The following is a 25,166-nucleotide window of genomic DNA, read 5'->3' as shown; positions in this document are numbered from 1 at the left end:
ATTTATGTTCAAAAAATCATGTTTTATGGCTTAAAGCGTTATTAACGGTTTAAGAAAAATGCATAAAACATCAATTTTTGAACTTAAATATATAAATCTTCGATCCATTTTTTTGTCATCAGTCTTATATTACTGATGTCCATGCATTTTTGCACAAAAATGCCTCGTTCCAAGACAATAAATAAAACAGTGGTCAAATCGTTCAATCTGTGGGAGTGCAGCTTTAACGAAGCTTTTCTTTATTTTCTGGAGTTATAATTGTGTTTCATCAGCTTCTTTAAATTCAATTCTCATTGCCATTTCTCAAGTTCGTGGACCTTGCGACTGTTGAAAATTTTGTTTAATACATATAAACTTGCTACGAAAAGACATATTCATTTTATTAGTCAGTAAACTATTTGTACCTTAAAGACCTAGTTTAAGCCCTCCACCCCAATCTGTATACAGTACACAACCTCTGTGTATTGACCTTAATCCCTTTGCCTTGATCCTCCGGAAATAGTAAAATATCAACTATCAGCGACCTCGAAGTGTCGGTTTAATATAGACTACTCATGATCAGAAAGAGTGAGAGTATAGCTTTCAGCGACCTTACAGTCTTGGTTTAATGAAGACTGCTCATGACCAGAAAGAGTGAGAGTATACCGCTCATAAAAAGAAGTAGTGAGAGAATAACTGTCAGCAATCCAGTAGTCTCGGTTTATTAGACTCGTGATTAACACAAACAGTGAAAGCATAGCTATCACCCACCTAACTTAATAAAAAATATGTGTTTGTCAAACATTGAAATAACACATTGCAAAACTATGACGATTAAAAGCTGCACTCTCACTGATTGAACGTTTTGACAACTTTTTTTTTGTCTTGGAACGAGCCAATTTTTACGAAAATCATTATAAGGCAGTTATAAAAGACTGCTGACAAAAATTAGAACACAGATTTTCATATACAAGCTCAAAAAATGATGTTATATGCCTGTTTCTTAAACCGTTAGTAACGTTTTAAGCCATAGAACATTAATTTCCAAACGCAAACATGAAAATCTCCAATCTGATATTTTGTCAGCAATATAATATAATATCATTGGTTTGCGGATATTAACGCGAATTTTTGCTCTTTCCAAGACAAAACAGAAAACAGTTGTTTAAATGGTAAATCTGTCAGAGTGTAGCTTTAAAACAGTAACTAAATGATATATTTCTTGTCGCAGCTGTACACAAAGCTTTCTCATACTGCCTACGTACGTATGCGTACCGCAGTGAGAGCATTGCGTACTGTTTCAAAAACGTTGCAGAACCTCAATGTTAATAGTGCATTCTGCTCCAAAAACGTAGCTCTGCTATAACATGAACAGAACATTTTTTTTAGAAATTGAGCAACATAAACATAATGTGGACAGTTGTTAAATGAGTTGTTGAATACCAATGTTGACATCGCATGCTGCTTCAAATGATTAGTTGTACCACAATGTGGACAGCGCATGCTGCGTTAAATGAGTTGTTGTACCACACTGTTGACAGCGCTTGCTGTTTTAAATGAGTAGTTGTACCACAATGTGGACAGCGCATGCTGTTTTAAATGAGTAGTTGTACCACAATGATGACAGCGCATGCTGCTTTAAATGAGGAGTTGTACAACACTGTTGACAGCGCATGCTGTTTTAAATGAGTAGTTGAACCACAATGTGGACAGCGCATGCTGTTTTAAATGAGTAATTTGTACCACAATGATGACAGCGCATGCGGCTTTAAATGTGTACTTGTATCACAATGATGACAGCGCATGCTGCTTTAAATGAGTTGTTGTACCACAATGTGGACAGCGCACAGTGCTTTAAATTAGCAGTTTTGTCACAATAACGACAGCGCATGATGCTTTAATTGAGTAGTTGTACCACAATGTGGACAGCGCATGCTGCTTTAAATGAGTAGTTGTACCACACTGTTGACGGTGCATGCTGCTTTAAATGGGTAGTTGTACCACAATGTGGACAGCGCACAGTGCTTTAAATTAGCAGTTTTGTCACAATAACGACAGTGCCTGAAGCTTTAAATGAGTAGTTGTACCATTGTAGTAATTGTTGACAGCGCATGCTGTTTTAAACCTTTAGTTGTGCCACAATGTCGACAGCGCATGCTGCTTTAAATGAGCAGTTGTACCACAATGTCGACAGCGCATGCTGCTTTAAATGAGCAGCTGTGCCACAATGTCAACAGCGCATGCTGCTTTAAATGAGCAGTTGTACCACAATGTGGAGAGCGCATGCTGTTTTAAATGAGCAGTTGTGCCACAATGTCGATAGAGCATGCTGCTTTAAATAAGTAGTTGTGCTACAATGTGGACAGCGCATGCTGCTTTAAATGAGCAGTTGTGCCACAATGTCGATAGAGCAAGCTGCTTTAAATAAGCAGTTGTGCTACAATGTCGACAGCGCATGCTGCTTTAAATGAGCAGTTGTGCCACAATGTCGATAGAGCAAGCTGCTTTAAATAAGCAGTTGTGCTACAATGTCGACAGCGCATGCTGCTTTAAATGAGCAGTTGTACCACAATGTCGACAGCGCATGCTGCTTTAAATGAGCAGTTTTACCAGAATGTGGATAGCGCATCCTTTTTTAAATGAGTAGTTGAGCCACAATGTTGACAGCGCATGCTGTTTCAAATAAGTATATGTGCCACATTGTCGACAGCGCATGCTGCTTTAAATGAGCAGTTGCACCAAAATGGGGACAGCGCATACTCCTTTAAAATGAGTAGTTGTACTACAATGTGGACAGCGCATGCTGCTTTAAATGAGTAGTTGTACCACAATGTGGACACCTTATGCTGTTTTAAATGAGTAGTTGTACCACAATGTGGACACCTTATGATGTTTTAAATGAGTAGTTGTACCACAATGTGAACACCTTATGCTGTTTTAAATGAGTAGTTGTACCACAATGTGGACACCTTATGCTGTTTTAAATGAGTAGTTGTACCACAATGTGGACATCTTATGCTGCTATAAATGAGTAGTTGCACCACAATGTGGACACCTTATGCTGTTTTAAATGAGTAGTTGTACCACAATGTGGACACCTTATGCTGTTTTAAATGAGTAGTTGTACCACAATGTAGGCAGCGCATGCTGCTTTAAATGAATAGTTGTACCACAATGTAGACAGCGCATGCTGCTTTAAATGAGTAGTTGTACCACAATTAAGACAGCGCATGCTGCTTTAAATGAGTAGTTGCACCACAATGTGGACAGCGCATGTTGCTTTAAATGAGTAGTTGTACCACAATGTAGACAGCGCATGCCGCTTTAAATGCGTAGTTGTACCGCAATAGACAGCGCTTGCTGCTTTAAATGAGTAGTTGTACCACAATGTAGACAGCGCATGACGCTTTAAATGAGTAGTTGTACCACAATAGACAGCGCTGGCTGCTTTAAATGAGTAGTTGTACCGCAATGTGGACAGCGCATGCGGCTTTAAATGAATAGGTGTACCGCAATGTGGACAGCGCAAGCTTCTTTAAATGAGTAGCTGTACCACAATGTAGACAGCGCATGCCGCTTAAAATGCTTAGTTGTACCGCTATGTGGACAGCGCATGCTGCTTTAAATTAGTGGTTGAACCACAATAAACAGCGCATACCGCTTTAAATGAGTAGTTGTACCACAATGTGAACAGCGCATGCTGTTTTAAAATAGTAGTTGAACTACAATGTGGAGAGCACATGCTGCTTTTAATGAGTAGTTGTACCACAATATTGACAGTGCATCCTGTTTTAAATGAGTAGTTGTACTACAATGAGGAGAGCGCATGCCGCATTTAAGGAGTAGTTGTACCATAATGTGGACAGCGCGTGCTGCTTTTAATGAGTAGTTGTACCACAATATAGACAGAGCACGCTGCTTTTATTGAGTAGTTGTACCACAATAAGGACAGTGCGTGCTGCTTTTAATGGGTAGTTGTACCAAAATGTGGAGAGCGCATTGCTGCTCTATATGCGTAGTTGTGTCAAAATACGGACATTGCTTGCTTCTTTAAATGAGTAGTTGTACCACAATGTAGTCAGCGTATGCTTCTGTTAATAAGTAGATGTACAACAATGCGGACAACGCATGCTGCTTTAAATTAATAGTTGTGTCGCAATGCGGACAGCGCATGCTTCTTTAAATGCGTAGTTGTACCACTCTGTGGATAGTGCATACTGCTTCAATGGCTGAGTGAAGCGCCATGTTGAAGACTGCTTTAAATGTGTAATTACACCATAATGTGCAAAGCAAATACTGCTTTAAAGATGTAGTTATACCACTATGGGAATATCTCACACTATCTTTTTAGGCGTAGTTATACAACAATGTAGATAGCGCATACTGCTTTTAAGGCGTAGTTACATTATAACGTTGAGAGCGAATACTGATTCAAAAGCGCAGATATACCACTGTGTGGGTAGCGCATTCTGCTTTACTGGCGAATGTATTCTACTATGTGGATATTGCATACTGCTTTAAAGTCGTAATCATACCACACTGTGTGTAGCGCATTCTGCTTTACTGGTGGATATTGCATACTGCTTTTAATGCGTAGTTACACCTCAATTTGGAGAGCGTATGCTGCTTTAAAGGCGAAGCAATACCACTATTTGGAGAGCGAATATTGCTTCGTAGGCATAATTTAACCATACTATGGAGAGCGAATACTGCTTTAAAGTCATAATTACACAACATTGTGTTCCGCAAAACACCCTACGCTCGGGTCGGAATGAACCTATCTTACACTCTCGGCCATGGAAGATACGTATAATCTATTGATAGTGTTCCATATATTGGACAAATGCTGCAGACATAATGACGGCGTGATTACGAACACTGCTTTTTTTCTTTTTCAATAATTTATATTTTTTAGGATGACTCTCTAATACAATATTCTGATTGATGGCCTTGCACCACCTTTAATGAAAATAGATGTTATATTTAGCAGTCAAGATGGCGGACAGTATGTTCAAGTATACACATTCATATATTATTTTGTCACAGCAACATCATGTTACAACAGACATACAAACGTATTTAAACAGTCAATATACTAGTCATTTTTCACAATGTATTTTTAAAAGGCAAATATATGAGAGGGGAGCATGGTTATACACGCAATGTAAAATGGATAAATATAAAACCTACAATTGATAAAAAATTAAAGACTTGATTTTGAAAGATAAAGAAAAAACAAACGTAGAATGTAAACTACGTATACTACAGTTCGAGCTGTACATTAACGTTGTCGTGGTGTTTTTTGTTTAAAGTATTACAAAACTAGTACATATATGTGTATGTACACAGATAATTGTTTGAAACCATTCAATATTTAATTTATCAATGAATTATATATTGGAAAAGTATCACAGGTCATTATTTTATGCGGCAAAGAAGATGAGTGCCGAAAAAACAAATGTTAAATTCTACGGAACTTTTCCATCTATTTGATGTCATCCCAGAAATCTACTTAATGTTATTGATTTGATTTGATTTAATAAACACACATCATAAAATTATTCAATAATTTCGAACAAAAACACGTTTAAACGGTTTTTAAAGAAGGCTACCTGTCATTGGATGTGGTTCAGATGCATTGGCTTACCTTTTTGGTCAGAAATCAACTAATTGTTCGCATTCAACATTTCTTTAGCTATAAAGCAGTTTGGTCAATATCTTGTTCAACAAGGCGTCCTCGATGACCACCAAAAAGTAACAAAGTATCTTAAATCATATGAACATATATTATCACACACATTAAATATAGACTAAAATCAATAAAGCCTAAAAGATTGCCGCGAAAAAACAGTTTTACGTACGGTTTTGGCTACTCATTAAGCCTATGATTAAATGCTGATCGGGGATATTGATACTGCTATTGGTTATATTTACTAAATATACTACAACTTACAACAAACTAAAACCAATCGACGATTGATGAGATTACCTCCACTATTTACAACGTCATTATTGAAGCACCAACCTAGCAAAAGCAGATGCCCGGATTCGTCACGCTTTCTTAATCATTGAAAGAAAAATTGGCAGTGTTCATATTCAATAATGGTTCTCACAATTCCTAGCATTGACTTATCTTTGATAAATTGGCGGAAATCGGGATTGAACTAGGGTCAATTTAGAGAGTTTTCTGTTTTACAGTACACGGTGGCATATATTCGTTTAGATTAAAATGATAGTTTAAAACAATCTAAATAAATTGGTATTTAAATAGTTTTTTGATCATAAAGCTTTCTTCTTTGAGCAAAAACAAATTTTGGAATATTTTAAACAAACGTTTTACCCAATCAATGTGAACATTTTACCTTAGCATACCACCGGAAAGATAATTCTTCGGAACAAATTAAAACGTTGAAACTCATTTTTTTAAATTTACATGGTCAACTTAGCCTCCATTTTTAATTAACAATATGACCAACACATTTATCGTATGTAAAACCCGTTTATTTGAACTCAATAAAACATCATTCACAACGTCAGCGTAGAGGCCGATGCGCAAAATAAGAATGTTAGAAAAAATGTTTATTTTCGGTTTGGGACTCCACAATTTTAATTCATATCCAAATATGCCCATGTACACAGTTATTGACAAGTTTCAGCGCATTAACCTATAAACTCTTTCATTGGAACTAAACTAATTTCAACGTTATGCACACCAGCTTTTGTATTTCAGTCATGACTTAATAATGATTGGCTTGTAGAGTAATTGGATAATGTATATAAATAGAGACGCAATTTCTATCATAACTGCACAATGGGTAAATGGTTCAAAATTCTATAAAATACGTTCTTTTAGAAGGGAGATAAATTGCGTGATGACAATAAAAACTATACGGGCACTATTTGCTTTTATCTGTTGGCAAGATAAACATTTCAAGCACGGCCAAATAGTTGGATCTACGTATTTGTGGTGGTAAAGTAATGAATAATTAAGCACCTTTTCTTGTATCTTTTCGCTACGAAGCTGCTATGATAATGTCGTGGTAAAAAGTCATCGGTCGATTTTGCATGTCTGTTATGACAAAATGTTTCTGTAAAAAAATAAAATCTGCATGTGTATCTGTACATTTTAACCTGCTGGGCGCCAACTTGATCTTTACCTTGAATATTTATTTACATTTAACGCGACGCCATGACATCAATCACAATCTTGTATTTTTAGACTACCAAAATATGCAAACACATTCTCAACAAACCGCATTGTCTCCTTGTCGAAGTAAAACATTCATTTTTGTTTTTATCAGATATATATATATATATATTAGGGATGGCAACGAGTAGTAAAATTAATACTCGAGTACTCGGACGATCGTTCGATCGAGTACTCGGGTACTCGATTACTCGGAAAAATTGAATATGTGTTCGCAAAGACAAAATTGTGTATACATGTATCGTTAATGACGTATATTGTTGGTCGTATTATTGGTCATTTTCACCTTTAAAGTAAACTTTCATTACGTATTTTTACTATTTTAACAAAAAATGATATAAAAAGAAAACAAATGTTGTTTCAGGCTTTTAATTTGTCTTATTCGTTTCATTTTATACAAGTATGCACTGCAGAAATGAACAACAATCAGAATTACAATGAACGAAAATTAATAGCATACATAAAATAGTGAACGAAATTCAATACGAACTTCAGTTGTTGAGTTGTTTACTCTACAATTTTATTTTTTTTAAATGATAGTTTTTCGTACTGTGTAATTGTTGTTTACCTCATTAATATTCATAATTCTTGATTTAAAATATCAACAAATCAATTGTGATAATCATTGCAAAAATAGTTAAAATACGCCCATTAAGAAATCAATTCTCGTAAACAGTCGATATTCTTTCGCTCGTTAGCGTCCATTGTTTGGTGGAAGGTCTCTAATTGGTATACAATAGAATTATGTAGGTGAAAGTACCGCTATCAAAACTTCGCTACTTCACACCAGTGCTAATTTGAAATAAGGGTCCTTTGTTGACAGTTTGCAACTATCACAACTACTGTCAACTAATTGATTGAGGTCAATTGTGTACACAGCGGGGATTAGAGGGACCGTAAATTGTCCTCTTGGCAACTAACCAGATCTGATATTTTGTCTGTAAATCGTGTATTTGGTGATTTTTATAGTTGTTTTTGATTTTTTTCCGAGTACTCGAGTAGTGATTTGGTACTCGAGTACTCGGACGTTCGATCGAGTACTCGAGTACTCGGGTACTCGTTGCCATCCCTAATATATATATATATATATATATATATATATATATATATATATATATATATATATATATATATATATATATATCTACTTAGGGCATTAAGGAGACCGTATGTATTTTACGGCATTAAGGAGACAATTTGTATATTTTTTGTTTTATACTTTATTTTGCTTTTTTGTTGATAATTTAGTATTGAAATGATCATTTATTATGTGTACAAGATTTAGGCTTCTTAAATTAATTAACAAAAAATATACGTAATTTGCGGTCTCCTTAATAATTTGTAAGTATGTTGCAGGTTTTAAGGGGACAGGTATATATGTCGAAGGGTTTATGGAGACCAGTGTATATATTATATTATTTTTGAGGCATTAAGGGGACCATCCATATTTTATGGCATTAGGGGGACAAATTATATATATCTTACTTTTGACAGTGAAGGCTCCCGTAACCTTAAGAGACAACTTTGTAATAGTATTTTTTTTATAATTGTGTGTAATAAATCCACAAACAATGACCAGTCGAAACGGGAGGACTGCAAATTTCTTAGGATATTCATTGGAAATCTTTTACAGACCATCTCATCATTAAATGAAATTCAGCTTCAGTCAATTGGTATGTGTACCGTTTGATAAACAAAAAAATATAATGGCCAGGGGCGGATCCAGGAATTGTCGTTAGAAGGGGGCGTTACTAAGGGGCGTTTGCAGGAGGATTGAGGGTTACTCAATCAAGAAATTTTTAACAATTTGTAGTCGGAAATGATGCATTATGTGCGTATTTATTTTCTTCTCATATATTGACACAAAAAGTAAACTTGGACGATTTTAAAGACGATTGCGCCCCCTTCTCAATCCGCTAGTGAATGGTGACTTAATATTTGATATATTATGGTTAAATAGAACTTTCAGTTGAATTATATAGAAACTGTAAATGCTAAATACAAGTTCTGTGCTTGTAAAAACAATAAAAGTTTCGTCTGCACAGGAATGTGTCTGTTAACGTGATCGGTCCCAGCGCGCGCGCCGTCCCCCACCCCTTTGAATCGTCCGTTTATAATACGTTCTCAGTCAGTATCGGGAAAAAAATACAATATTAAGATAAAAATGCACTATTTCGGACTATAAATTAGGGGAGTCTAACCCCCACCCCGGTCCAACATTTTAAGCCATTCAATTTCTGTTCTGAGGGAGAGGCGGATGTGGAAAGATTAAGCCCATGAGTTTCACGTACCCCTTCTTAAGTCAATTCCTGGATCTGCCACTGATATCTGTAATCAGATTTGTTGTTTCATAATGTTATAGTTCCTTTAAACAGTTTAAACCTTTTATGGCATCAAAATAAACAGACGCATGTTCAATAAAAACATACTCTGTATACAACGTTCTCGTACTCCAGAGCGATGATGTTATGCATTATATTTATCACCATCTGACTGCCAAAACTTTTCCGTTTAAAGAGACTCTCTCATGTTTTGGCACCATACATATTTTTCCTCGTAATGCATCTGAAAACACTTACATGTATATTTATTTTACTCCTTGGTACTGAAATTGCAGAAATAATAGTAACCAGGTTGATTTTCTTTTATACTTCAATTGCATTTTACAGTAAAGTATTAAAAATTAATCTTGTTCAAGTTGAGAGCAAGCACATGGGGGTGCAGATAACACATAGAATAAAAAACGGATCGCTTATCAACTCGCCCACAGGGACTCATACTAAGGTGTTGAATATTTTAACCTTAATGGAAGTTATTGATTTATCATGTGATTATGTCAATCAACTGATTGTGCAACAGCCTTTTGTTGAATCGGGTTAGTAACGCATTTCAAAATTTTGGACTTCAAAGACTATATTTTAGCACATATCAACATTTATTGAAGGGTTTCGGCCATCAATAGCTTGGCTTTAACACTTCGTTTGATTCGCCATACTTTATTTCGTAATAACAATCTATAAAATCCAAGTAAAAGATGCATTTTCAAAACATTCGCTTATATTCACTCAAAAACTCATGTTCGAAAGATTTAAAAAAAGTATGTCATAATCATATGCTCTTTAGCGGCGGAGTTTCTTAATATTTAAATCTCTTATAAATTTGCCAAATAAAATTCAACATGGGTAAACAATTATAACAAATAACATATTTTATGTATTGCAACATATTTATAAAAAGATAAAGTCAATTGAATCAAATGAACATTTTCAATGTACTTTCTTTCTCGCGGAAAGTGGACATTTCATCTTACTCCAACAAGTGTGGGGTATGGTTGATTCTCTTCGTGACTGAAATCAACTTTTTAAACACTTGGTGCATTTCAAATCTAGTCCATATAAACAGCCCCTTCAGATTCTTTGACGATTGCATTTCCATGGGAGATCACTGCGTATGATAAACATACAAGTGTTGTTTAGCCACACTGTGGTTTCAATTATGTCAGGGGCGTAGCTACCCCTCTATTCATGTGAATTCATAAATGTGCTGGGGGGTTCAGGGGCGTGCCCCCTCAGAAAATTTTGAAAACCATGGTGCAATCTAGTGCATTCTGGGCGTTCCGATGTGCATTATTTAGTACTGGAAAATAACCTATTTTAGATTCATGTAGTCAAGTTCGCATACTGCAACTTTGGTTGATTTTTTTGTCAGAATCATGTGGATTCAGCCGCGTATTCACGTATAGGCGGCAACACGCCTGTATGATGTGCATATGAATGTATAATTTGGTTTAAATGATGCATCCTTAATGTAACACCTCCTTGCTGCTACACCAATAGAAACTTCATGGGATGTTAATAGTAAAAGAACTAGCACTGACGTTCCCATTTTTGTCTGAGTCATTTAAATAATAGATAACAAATTACAAGATAAACAAATTTGTTTTGACTTCTTTAATGAATTATATAAAAACATTGTACAAAGATATCATGACACTTTTAAACAATAAGTATGGTTGTCAATTAAACAGTATGCTAGCTTTAAAGATTTAGGCAAACCATTGGAATTTTACAGCGGTCTTAAAAGGTGTATTTAAAGCTGCAATCTCACCGATTGATCGTTTTGACTACCGGTACTCTTTTATTGTTTGTCTATGAATGGATTATTTTTTGCAGAAATGTCTAGACCCAATTTTAAGTGATATAAGACTGCTGAAAAAAGATCAGATTGCAGTTCATCATATTTATGTTAAAAAAATGATGTTTTATGACTAAAAGCATTACGAACAATGACTAAAAGCATTACGAACAATTTAATGTAAATGAACTTTTCGGCAGTTTTACCAAACATTTTTGATTGGTTCTATTGTGAATTATCTAATATGACTGAATTAAAGGAATGATAACCAAATCAGCCGATTTTGAGACAATTTTGTGTCTAAACTGACAATCTGTAAGAGTGCAGCTTTAAGTGTTGATCTAAAGCTTCATATACACATTGTTATATTGTCAATAACTGTTTAAAAGGTCTCATGTACTAAATAAGATAATAATTTTCATAATATCTAAAATTGATTAAAATAAATAAAGTACCATTATACCTATTTCTTAATAGTGCCGTTTCTCATCTGACAATACCATTCAAAGCCATCATTTCAACTATGAATTTATTTTTAACTTTCAACTTTTCTATAGCATATGCAACAAAATATACCAAAAATACAAGCCATGAACAATATGATTGTTCAACTTGCATTATCTTTGACCTTTTGATATGACCATTTTCCAGTTTTGTCTATTTGTAAGTTGTGCCCTGAAGAATAAAGTATGACTGTATGAATCAAAAACAAGCAATAAAAACACTAAAAATATACCCCAATCCCTGTAATTTCTAATACAGTAGTAAAATCAAGCAATTAAACATTTAGAGCTGCACTCTCACAAATATACCGTTTCCACAACTTTTTTTGTCTTGGAATGATTAAGTTTTTGCGTAATTATCTGCAAACCAATGATAAAAGATTGCTGACAAAAGATCAGATCGCAGATTTCATATTTCCGTTCAAAAATTAATGTTACTAACGGTTTAAGAAAAGTGCATAAAAAACATCAATGTTTTAACTTAAATAGAAAAATCTGGGATTTAATTTTCGCAAAAATTGGATGGTTCCAATCCAAGACATAAAATGAAAAAGGTCTAAACATCTAAAGTGTGAGAGTGCAGCTTTAACGTTTGAAAGTAACTCTGTTTGCCTCGTGCCCCTGAACAGGGTTTAATTATATTATATGCCCAGTGGGCTTGTCCCTGTATATTTGATTGTATGATTGCAGTAATGGATACTGGTCTCATTATCTTCTGACAATTTTTCACCAATTTTAAAGAATGAGAAAACACATATTAAGCTCATATAACGCTGTACAATTTAATCTCAGTCATTAGGTTGAGAAAAATTCCCTAAAAATATTAATTGTGGAGACATATCTTATTTAAATACATACAGGAAATGGCGACATCATTTACCCTTTAGTATGAAAAAGGCAGTTTCCTGATATTTGAATTGCGTTTTTTTATTTAAGCATCTCAATTCATAGTATGTATCAAGTTTCAAAGGAAACCAAATCATTGTAACGATTGTTTTCAAAATAGATTCACACTCTTGATAAACTTCTTTTCCTAGTTTCAACTTTTGAGACTTTTTGATGAGCCTGCACCTTCCTCCTCTTATGCAGTGGCTTCAAGCAATAAAGCTACCAGCTCAAGTTGCACAGCTGGTGAACAAGACTGCTGATAGTCGGCAAACTGCACACTTTATGCCATGATATATCACGTCCATCGACTTCCAGAATGAAGAAATGACGCAGCACAGAATTGATTTCAATTGGACCTCTCTGTACTTTCATCACCTTGTTGTAGTCAAAGACTATGTCTTAGTGTGCAGTGCGGGATCTTGAGAAGCTTTCTGCTCGTCTGATGAAGTAAGTTTGGCAGAGTGTGACACTCCTATCTACTCATATGGCTAGACACCTGTGATCTATGTCTTCTTGTGTGTGCCCAACCATCACCTGAAGAGAATTTAGAGGAAGTTAGTGCTTGCTAACAAGTCAATGTGACAAAACAAGGTCTTTCATTTATGCCACCAAGAACTAGTATTCCAAGTTTCATAACTCGTATGTTAACTCAAAGCAATTGAGCAGAAACTGTTTGGTAATTCATTTTAAGTCACTGCTTCCACTTATACTGCAAGTAATATTGAACGTGAACCGACTGACCCAAATGCAATTCTAAATAATTTTTATGTGCAGAAACCTTAATCCTATTGACACAAAAGTAATCCAATTGTATGTCTTCACAAAACATTCTACAACAATATTTGTCAATTTAACTCAAAGATTGATTATTGTTTTTTAGTCAGACAAACACAGAGATGGCCCTATATCGCTCACTTGATTTGAGAAAGGATTCTAACTTAGTTATTGTTTGGACACTTACTGAACACTTTTGGTCTGACTTTATAATGCAGCTGGTGAAAATATTAAAAGTCCCTTAATAATGGGCTTACAAAAACATGAAAAAAATGTATTTGTTTAAAAATTACAAAGGGCCATAACTCTTACAATATTTAAGTTTGTATTGAGCAGAATAAAAGGCTTTGCCTAAAATACAACCTTAAAACTATATTTACAAGTAAAACAAAAAAATCTACAAATATGTTTTTAGTATCTGGTTTTTGAGAGTGAATGATCAGAAGAAAACATCACACATTCACAATCATATTAAATAATTTAGTTTTTTTTAAATTATATTATATTTCAAAAACACTGCAAAAGACAAGACACTTACGTTTCAATTTCTTGATTTAATACAGTGATGATTATCAATTCTTATGAAGGGAGATGGGTCTTACACTCTAACCAGTGCAACTTGCATGTTCTTAGTTGCTCAGTTATTACCTTTCTTAAAATTCTCCTCTTGATCTGAGCCACGCCAAAATGATGGGAGATGCTTTTGTTTTTCCATCAGAATGTATAGCACCTCTGTGTTTCTGTTTGTCTCCTGAAATAGTAAAAGTTTATTAATAATAATAACAATAATAATAATCAGTGACTTTTATTGTAATTATTTTCACCGATTGTGCCTTGCACATTTGGGAACAAAGTTGACTTCTGAGGAGAAGATTTTTCCATATAGACATATAGCAAAAAATAGCTCCGCACCCTGGAGCAATGTTTTTTATGAATCAATATCCAGTGAAGAAAATTCATACAGGGTATTGCAACATATTTTGCTTCAAATGAAGACTTTTAACAAAAATAACTTAACTAGCTCTTCATCATATTAAATAAATATTAACACAGTCTATGCCGCACACGGACCCCCGCATTTGATCTTTTACCAAAGTTTGATTGAGAGTTTAGTTTCACATCAACAAGTCTTTACAGGTCTATTAAAGCTGCACTCTCACAGATTGAACATTTTGAAAAAGGTTATATTTTTATCTTGGAATGAACCAATGTATGCGAAAATGATGACAAAAAACTGTCTTTAAATTCCCATCAAACATGTCCGAACCAAATTCAAACTATGGATAATCACTGTCATTCACGATGAAATTCAGCACTTCTTGCCCAGTATATATACCCTTACTTTAAGCAGAAGGCAAATTAAAACAAACACATTTGTCTGAAATTTAATCAAACTTTAAATGGTAGTAGGATTGTCATTTGTTCACGTAATTTTCAAGAATCAGGAAGTGGGGAACATTATAAAGCCATTTAACGATACAAACAAGACGAGTTTCTATTGAATGTACAATAGTAGTACCGGGGTAATATGCAAATAGTTATTATCTCAAGAAAAGGACATCAAGACCAGTTCATTTACCAGTAGCATCAGACAGTCAATAATGGTTCTGAGTTTAAAGAGCATAATTTCCATTTTATTGTTAGTTTAATCATTATATATTTAACACCAGTTGTGAAGAAGGAGTTATCATTATATAAGATTATATTATCTGGCAGAGGTTGAAAATGTAAAGTGAGACCAGTTTTTTACCTGTTATTGAACAAACTGTTATGTTGGCAGGACTGTCCTCCTCAGCAATGCAAAGAACAGCAATGACTGGCTGGCACTCTGTAAAATGGCGATTAAAACATTTTGTCCAATTAAAACTGTCCCTTTCTAAACAATCCATCAGCAATATATATAAATGAGCTGCGCCATGTGGAAATGTATCTTGGGAAGTTTCCATTCCATGTAATGATGTCATAAAGATGAGCAGAAGACATTACTTACTATGCAGTAAAAGTTCTTACTTTAACAGTAAAGATATCTTTTTCTGAGAAAATTTATCAAAGTGAGCTCTTTTATGTCATGTTTCTAAGTCTTGTACACATCTATGTTACATATATAAATAATAAACAGGAATAAAATGAGGAGTTGTGTACACACTTATTCCTCCTTATGTACTGTGTAACTCAAGAAAAACAATCCATAATTCTAGTAAATCTCTAGAATTCCCTTACTTTTCTCGCTGTACAAAAATGAATGAGGAGTTGCAAACAAGCAGGGCCATAAAACTTTTGCTATTTAAACTGTACCGCAACAGCAATTTAAAGACAGTGATACTCATTGATGGAATAGGCACTTAGACAGCTACATTTTCTGAGAAATGGAGATCAGACTAAATTCTCCAGAGATAATTTATAGATTTATTTGAAATAAAAAACATGTTACAGTGTTTGTGGTAAACTTGTTACTTATCCCTGATTTAACACAATCATTACATTCAAAATGGTGATAAAATAAAAACAAATATACCATATTAAACACTGTTTACTATCACATCTGTACCCCCCCCCCTTCTTACATACTTAAGCGGCTGTTACCAAAGTAAAGAATGAAAGGTCCACAAGGCCAATTATAAACCATGAACCATGAGAATCCTGTTTACTAATTTGATTTTAAATCACCCAAAAGGCTTTCTACACATAATGGTTCCTTAATTTAAATCTAGTCTCCAAAGGTGTCACAGTTGTGATTTCATTGAAAGACTTGAGATACGTTATTTAAAAAAATGACGAAAGGAAAGCTTTAACGCAGAAGTCTGGCCGGGTATATGAGCCTGGAAATAAATACGCAAAAGCTCACCATGCTGCTAAGGAGTCTTATATAATTCCCGGCCCCAGTTCAGCTGGAGATGTTGATTCCACACGGCTGGAAAACCGGCCCGGTGCACCCAAGCTTCACCATCGGCAGTATCTGCAAGAGGAGGGTGTAAATCTGGGAAAACGCATTTATTATCAATTTGCGAAAGTTCTTATCCGTCATAAGTAGTGAACATGTATGTGGCTTATAGAACATCTGAAATTAAGTTTAATTAAGGAGACAAAGTTCGGTCTGGGATCTAAACCTGGATTTTGATGCTGAAATTGTAAGGGCCGAAATCAGAACATCCACTCCCACTCACACTCCAACCACATTCCCGTAAGGGACACTCAAATGATCACTTGAGTGGAATATGGGGAGTGACACTCAAGTGATCTGTTCTTATTCACACGCCTCGCTAACACTCCACTTCATCAAGTGAGCAATACAGTATATAATTATACACATATGTTTACATGATCATATCGGATTATCTGTTTGACTATGGTGATGTTTACATTAAACATTGTAAACATATGTTTATTTGAGATTTGAGTACCTTATTGTTAGTTATGGCAACAAACAAATGATAATAAGTGTTATTCTGAAACTGAAATTTACATTTTAAAACAATTGGTTAATAAAAATAAACGTTTTGGGTTGTAAATAACTGTTGCAAAATACGTTTAAATGCATGTTTTTTGTTGTCATTGTTGTTGCTGTTTTAAATATGTAGCCGTTTTCCATTGTATCACGTAATTTAAATATGTATTCATATATAATCTTGCTTTTGTATTCTACATAAAGCGGTCTTGGGCGTTTGAAAATAATATATGGAAGTTGAAAAAATGGAAGTTGAAAAAATAGCAGATGGATAGAATTAGCGAATGAATCTACTTCTTATGGGGAAATAACACGTCAGAGTGAAAAACAACTCAATAAATGTAGGGGAAAATGGATGAAAATGACGATAATAATAATAATAATAATAATAATAATAATAATAATAATGATGATGTTGATGATGATATGGTGGTGTTGGTGTTGGTGGTGCTGCTGCTGGTGGTGGTGCTGCTGATGATGATGATGAAAATGATAATAATAATAATAATAATAATAATAATAGTAATAATAATCCAGCTGAATGTAGGCTGAAAAATACATATCAATTCCCTTACCACGCTATGAAATGGCCTAGCGGCGTCAAGTTAGCAGCCTGGCGGCCTAGCCGCCTCATGTGACTAGCGGCCTAAAATTGTTTCCTATTCCAAAGCATTTTATATGCGTTCTTTTCTAAAACAATGATAAATTAAATGTCCTTTTCATAAATCAACATCCTTTAGCGAATATCAGCATTTCCCCCTTTTCCTGGGCTTCTGGATTGAGTTTTGGGGATTTTTAGGCCGCCAGGCCACCAGGCCGCCAAGTTCACGCCGCAAGACCGCTCAAGCGTGATGTATTTTGCATAGGAAAACAATTATTTTAGCATTGATTTAGAAGAAAACTCATATAAAAATGCTCTGAAGTAGAAAACAATTTAAGGCCGCTAATGTACGACTAAAAACATTGATTCACATATTTCCCATTTAAACCATTGAACCTTGAAATAGATAACAAATTTAGGCCGCTAGTCCGCCAATCTCACGCCACTAGGCCGCTAACTTCATGCCGCTAGGATGCTAACTTCACGTACCTTTAGCTTCCTGTCTTTGCAGCCATTGATGAATTGCAAACATCAACATTGCTGGGGGTTCAAGATCATTGCGAAACAAAACAAATATATGATAGGCGCATCCTTTTGAATTTGTTTTGTTTATAGATGGCCACGTTATTGAATGAACATGTACTTCAATGGATTATCCCGGTCTCTTAAATATTGTCTGGGAACGAGCATGTCCCTTATTTGTTCCAAATATTTGATATATTTCATCTTTTCTACTTGCCATGTACTTTTTTCACATACACTCATTCAATTCCTATTCACAACCAATCCTCGAGGGCGGTTCAAGTGGCCTAGCCGAGCACTCACAAATGTCCCACTCACGCAAAACACTTGAGTCTCACTCACACCTGTGAATACAGATATACCTTTCACTCGAAAATATCTCGACCGTTATGTGATTACAGAGGATTAACTCATTGAGTGTGAGTGAGAGTGATTGTTCTGAATTCTGCCCTATGTTTTGTTCAAATGAAGTATAAACTTACAGTGAGTACAGAGATATCTTGAAGTCCAGATTTATCGCTTACCTGATGTTCGTAGGGCTACAATTGAGAGCTTTTCTGTAAATTGCAGGAACTGTCCCCATGAGCCTATTGTCTGTTAGGGGAATGGTGGCTTAGGTGATTGGTGGTACCACTCTGCATTTCTTATCCACACAAAACACAGTGTATCTGAAAATGACAGAGAATGGCCATGCACTTATGAAAGCTATGCTAGAAATACGCCGTTATGAGTGTATCAGATGACATTTCCACACAGAAATTGTGAGGCCTCCAATAAAGCAGTACTGACATCATTGACGAAAACATATATATCTGTCATGGAGCTATGCTGGTTCTGTATCGTCAAAACCACTGCAACTGGGCAATTCACTAGAAACATCTTTTCAGAAAAAAGAAACAACCAATACTGGGTAGCCTTTGTCACCCAGTGAACACCCAGAGCATCTAGTTACTTTGAGCATCTATTTACTTAGAAGTAGCCACATTAAGATCTCAAATTAACAAAAAAGTGTATCCGTAAGCTTTCAAATACTGAACGAAGTGCAACATGAGGGGGGCTGCGAGCAAATATTGTCAAGGGCAGAAATCTCGCAGAAGTTTGAAAAAGATTATGCAAAGCTCTAGCTTGATGATTTTGGCCCAATTTCAAATTGTTACTCAGTAACACGGCGGCGTAAATTTAATCTAACATCAATATAGTTACACAGGAAAATAAGAAATAGCTTTAAACTCTCTAACATTCATGGCAGAGTGTCTGATGACGGTCCAGTATGCCAACCAGGACGGAGAATACGTGAAACATGCACATACACACCTTTACAGCCCAACATTTGGTTATGGTTTCACAGTTATTCATTTACACAAACTCACAATCAATCAATCAATCAATCAATCAATCAATCAATCAATGCACACCCACCTGGAAAGGTACGACACCCTTTGGAAGAGATGAATCTTGCAGTCTGGTAGACGGTTGCTGACTTAACTTTATTGTCCCAAGCAGCAACTGCAATAAGATAAACATGTTGATGTTCGCACTAAAACAAAGCTTAGTATTGAGTAAAATTAAACATGCAGCCTGTTGGCTGGGGTAACATATCTAAATCCCCAAATGGATGATCTGATCCCAACAGATCAGCGAAACACGAATTGCATTGCGTGTCCGGGGGGGGGGGGGTCCTAAGGATATCTTGACGCAACTTACCATAGCCGCCTTGCGTTTTTGTTCACAAAGCCGGCACACACAGTTCATTCTCAGTTTGCATGTTGTGTACTGAAAAGTTCCAGCTTTCCATGACACTCGCAATAAACCTATCCATGAATTAAAACAAATTAACAAATAACTACCAGGTTATTATGGAAATATAAATGTCATTTTTTACTTGATTGATAAATACAACTTATATTGCAATCAAACTTAATTTAATGCTTGTTTAGTATGTTTGATAGTTTAATTAAAGCACCGCTCTAATTTGATTCAATCATAGAAGTCTTTAGATAAAACAACCCTTCAAAATGATCACTAAAAAACCGTTTCTAGTTCTTTATTTTCTGCAACAAACAAATAAATGTTTTAATAAATTTTCTTTTCACAAGTTTGATTATCGTTTGATTATCGCGCGACAGTCAATCCACAGCGCAATCATCATTATCGATTATCGTGTTAACATAACATCACAGGTGTAATATTTAATGACGTACCGGCTGTCAAAACAAAGTGACACGTGATTCGCGAATTCCTAATACACAGAATTATTTTGACACGGAATTTTACTCAAAAATACATCGCGATCAGTCTTAAATTATTGTTTATAAGTAAGCAAAATGTAAGAAAATAATTAACATATTTTGGTAGTATAACAAATCATTTCTAATTTAGCATGATATATATATATATCTAATAACTATTGAGTAACATAAATTATTGGCTTGTTACTAGTGAGAATTTGAGTAATGTCTTCCAATTGGTGTCTTGGTTGCTGTGCCATATACATCCAGGTTCAAACAATACACTTAACGAGGTGCTAAGTGTACTATTTATCACCTTGTTAAATGGTGGTTACCATATGAGCAATTGATTTCTTGACGGTTACGAATTGACTGACAAAATGGTTACGAAATAACCAAGATTCAGCAGTTACGAAATGGTAAGGTTACGAAATGACCAGATCCCCGTCAAATGCCCCTGGGGACATCCTAGGTTAGGCCCATTCCCTGTTTTCAGCGCAAAAACAATAACACTGCATTCACTCAGCACTGCCTGGAACGTAAAAACATGGCCCATTTCCCCTGCTATCCCTGGTATAAACAAGACCTGCCTGGGGGCAATTGACTGGTGCATAACTGTGGCAGAATAAGGGAAATAATTTATTGTTGCATTTATTATCAAATATGAGAATTTAAGACACATGCAAAGAGCCACAATACGAATTGGTGATAGTGTTCGTTCTGTTCTGCTATTTAAAGCTGGTGAGAATGACTAATGACACGACATTGACAAACAAAATGTAAGGCATTTGAATGTATCATTTCGTCTTTTATTTATTAAAATCTGAGATGTTAAGCGAGCAAATCCCTTTTAAGATTGGAACATACCAAATAATAATAAGCGACGATGTAGTGGTAAACCAAGTTTGTTAATCAATCGAGTTTCTCCAAAATACAAGCAAAACTTACACCGGATGTTGATACTAGTGATTTAGTTTCGGATGAACAAAATCCGGATAAATCATTTGCTTTTCATCCAAAGGGTGGACGATTTATACTACTGTACAAAAGTCATAAAAATAAACGAAAAAAACGTTGAATATGTATTTTAAACACTTACCAAGTTACCATTCTCTTTCCGTAAGAGATGAACGCCATACTGCATAATTGCACGGAGATGGTACCACGGAGATACCCGAAAATTTCCGTTATATTCCGGAAAGTTAAATTTCTGTATACTTGAAAATTTGGATGCTGATGGTACACGAAATATCGAATTTTCTTATTTCTGTTTTTTATGGAATGAAACTTCGGGATAATATACAATAGGCTTTAAATAAAGTAAAACAAATAAAAAATGCTTAGTATATAGCTATTTTTGACCAAAATTATGATTTTTTCCCTGGTCGCCTTAATAGCTATTTTTATGGATACACAAATATACACACACAAAAGTTTAAGAATATTTTTTTAATATTAAAAGATAATAAGATTTAAAACAATGAAATGATCTCGTAAATAAACATTCAAGCTTATCAACTTACTGTCAATGGACATTTTTATTGACATTTGATACATCAAATCTGGACTGAAAATATTAAGGAGACCAATTTTTGTCGCCTTAATCCAGCGGTCCCCATAATGCCTAGATTAATATATATATGGTCACCTTAATATCTGTAGTAGATATATATATATATATATATATATATATATATATATATATATATATCAAGGGTATATTTTTGCAGTGTTTACGCAACTCCCCGCATAATTTTTTCCTTTAGTCAAAAACCTATTTAAGTATTTACATTTTTGTATTTCTTTGTTGATATTAAGCCTGGATCAACATATCTTCAACAAATTTCAAATAGTAAATATCTTATGAGTGGAGAAATTGGGACAATTAGGAATTTGTCAGTTGTGAACAAATGGCACATATTTTGGTTTTTAGTGTGAATATCAGAGCTAAAATGTATCACGGCTCTTTAAAATTAGATATGGCCACACCAAATTAATGTTTTGTTCCTCGGTTTTTTGCCAAAAAAATTGGAGCGAGCGAGCGAAAAAAAACTTTTTTTTGGCAGTTCATAAAACCGAAGCGAGCGAAGAGCGAAAAATATAGTTTTTCCTTATATTCAATATAAATAAGAAAGATTGTTCAAAATAGTTGCCCTTAAACCCATTTTAATGCCATTTTGAACTGAACCTCTAATGGACATTGGGAAAATGTCGGAATACATACTATTTAATCATCCGTGTTTAGTACAAACATTGTATGGATAAATCTAATTTCTTATATAATTAAAACGTACTTTAATATGACGATCATTCATAATAATAAATAACCCTGCTTTTAGTAAAAAGTTTGAAACAACTTATATAAATATACCTGAATTAGTTTTACATCATATGCAACTGTATTTAGACATAACTTAGGATTGATTTTGGATTTGCAAAAAATGATCACTTACACAGGTATCATCAAACATCAGACTCCATATAACATAGACTAAATTTTGTTTTTATTATCACAGGAAATGCAATGACATGTCACGTGCTTATTAAAACAAAAAGAACAAGGGTATTTTTCAGAGTACCTTTTTTGGTTATTTAGATGTTTTTATGCACCAGCCAATTGTAAATGCCACCCCTTAAGTCCGGAATAGCGGGGACTTTGACTTACGGTCTCTCAAAACCCAGATAAAATACCCGACATGCAGGGACACACTGCTGGTAAAATCCCTGCCAAATGGCTCCGCAACCCTGAATACCTATGTGAGGCCCATTCCCGACTATTTTCAATATGAAGACAAAACCACATTCACTAGGCACTGCGGGGCCACCTGAAAGGTAAAAACACAGCCCATTGCCTCTGCTGTCCCCGTAATACCCCTGGAACAAGGGCGAGGGGTGGGCGGGGCAGTGGTTACAATTGACAAATGCATTACAATTCCGGATTATGCTGCAAATAAAAACAAAATATAAGGGGATAAACTTAGGATTACTTATGTTGATGTATATCCAGACCTGTGTTAATATCGCTATTTGTGAAAAGATATTTGTTCAAAACTGTTGTTTTGTCAAAAGTTGATCAAAAATGAGCTTGATACATCAATTAGGACCAAACAATGACTCATGTTCCAGTTAAGTTGACCTGTCATCTTCAGCATCGTCGTAACGAGGTAAAATTTTGGTCCCTTGTATTATGACTTGAATAAAATAGTACTAAGTTGATCATTCCAATTTCCATTCAAAAACGAGTCACTAATTACGCAATATAATCGCCACCTGACTCAGATACACATGCTTTATTGCATAATGATTGCTTTAAATAATGATCCTTTAGTGCATGAGACGATCAACAGTGACTTCAAGCATGCTCAAAACATATTTATTGTCAAAAATAAGAATTAATTTCCAAACTTCGAGCCACATTGTTTATACCGGAAGCCGCCATTTTGATTGAATTTATTGAACCCATGCTAAACCGATCGATATACAGTATAAAAACACTACGCATCGGTAACTTCCCTTTACAAAAACACAAAAACTAGCGTAGAAAAATTATACTTGATTATTTTTTAGTTTTAACTTCGAGCCACATTGTTTATACCGGAAGCCGCCATTTTGATTGAATTTATTGAACCCATGCTAAACCGATCGATATACAGTATAAAAACACTACGCATCGGTAACTTCCCTTTACAAAAACACAAAAACTAGCGTAGAAAAATTATACTTGATTATTTTTAGTCTTTAATAAATTATTACCTGAAAAAAATCTGCTTGGCGATCAAAATGGAGGTGCGGGCGCACAAAAAAATTATTTTTTTTTTACATTTTCAAAAAAATAGGAGCGGTAAATCCGCGGAACGAAATATCAATTTGGTGTGGCCTATAAGATGTTTAAAATTTTTAGACAAATTTTTAGGGATTTTCATTACAAAGCATAATTTGGCGATTATCCCGTTTTACTTTTTCATATCAAATATATTTTTTCAAGAAATGGAACTTGATTTGATATTTAAAATATTTAAATGTTTATTAGATAATCCTAAGTGAGTGTGAACAAATTATTGTGTCAATATATCACCCTCCACAGCTCCCGAAGAACACTCGCACAATATTGCCCCAACCTCAGCTAGTATAGTCCAGATAAAAAATAAATCATATATATTGACCTTAACGCTACTTGTGTTATAACCCATACAATTGTGAAATATATACATCTTATATTTTTGTTGAAGATTAATATTATGTTTCGTAGCTTTATTTCAATATTTGACGCTTGACTTGTTCGCTTTTTAACCATTACTTCATTAAAATATTTGTCCATTATAAAATTAAGTACCTGAATGGCTTGTGTTTTAAACGTATTAAAATCACTGAAAAAATATTTGCTAAGATAGCTCATGCTCGAATCAAAACAGAGTGCTTAATTAACTTTACAAAATTAATGAAAAAACACAACAAATTTGGCGACAAAATAGCGGCAAAATAGCGTATCGATGGTCAGTGATCAATAGCACAGACTCCTAAAAGAAAACGGCAATCTAAAAATAAGTTGTCAGGATAAAAAAGTTCGAATATTAAAGATGCAATTTTACTCCCACATAAGATTTAACACATTTAATGCAATTGTTTCAATATACCAAAAATGATTAATAAATGTCAAAAATAATGGTGATAATGAAGGATACCGATTTTTAATTTGAAAGAAATGTGCAGAAAACACAGTATTGCTTTCTTATGAGACGATAGTAGATCGCAGTAAATCTTTTAGCATTCACCAATCATTTAATATATTTGCGTTTTCAGCTATTAAATACACGGTTGTAATATTGTTATCAGTAATTAATTTTTGCATAAATTCATTATTTAGTAAGTAGTTGAGGGTTTATCA

The 25,166-nt window shown here is 34.6% G+C and overlaps 1 protein-coding gene and 1 long non-coding RNA gene across 8 annotated transcripts in view; both read right to left on the bottom strand.

The window, feature by feature from the left end:
* The window catches only part of LOC128221341 (uncharacterized), a 399,999-nt gene that overhangs the window by 168,557 nt on the left and 206,276 nt on the right, over positions 1 to 25,166 (bottom strand). The window lies entirely within an intron of this gene.
* On the bottom strand, positions 10,968 to 21,465 carry LOC128221347 (uncharacterized). Of its 2 annotated transcripts, XR_008258973.1 has the most exons (6): positions 21,381 to 21,465; positions 18,578 to 18,721; positions 16,331 to 16,441; positions 15,236 to 15,313; positions 14,134 to 14,236; positions 10,968 to 13,245 (listed from the first exon to the last, which is right to left on the bottom strand). It is a non-coding gene; the product is annotated as an uncharacterized LOC128221347 (long non-coding RNA). The 2 variants fall into 2 exon arrangements; XR_008258972.1 differs by lacking the exon at positions 21,381 to 21,465 and having other exon boundaries at positions 18,578 to 18,763.

This window comes from Mya arenaria, chromosome 16 (assembly GCF_026914265.1).
Source record: "Mya arenaria isolate MELC-2E11 chromosome 16, ASM2691426v1".
Lineage (NCBI taxonomy): Eukaryota > Metazoa > Mollusca > Bivalvia > Myida > Myidae > Mya > Mya arenaria.
Note: the sequence above shows the minus strand (reverse complement) of the source record. Positions and strands in the feature narration are given on the sequence as shown.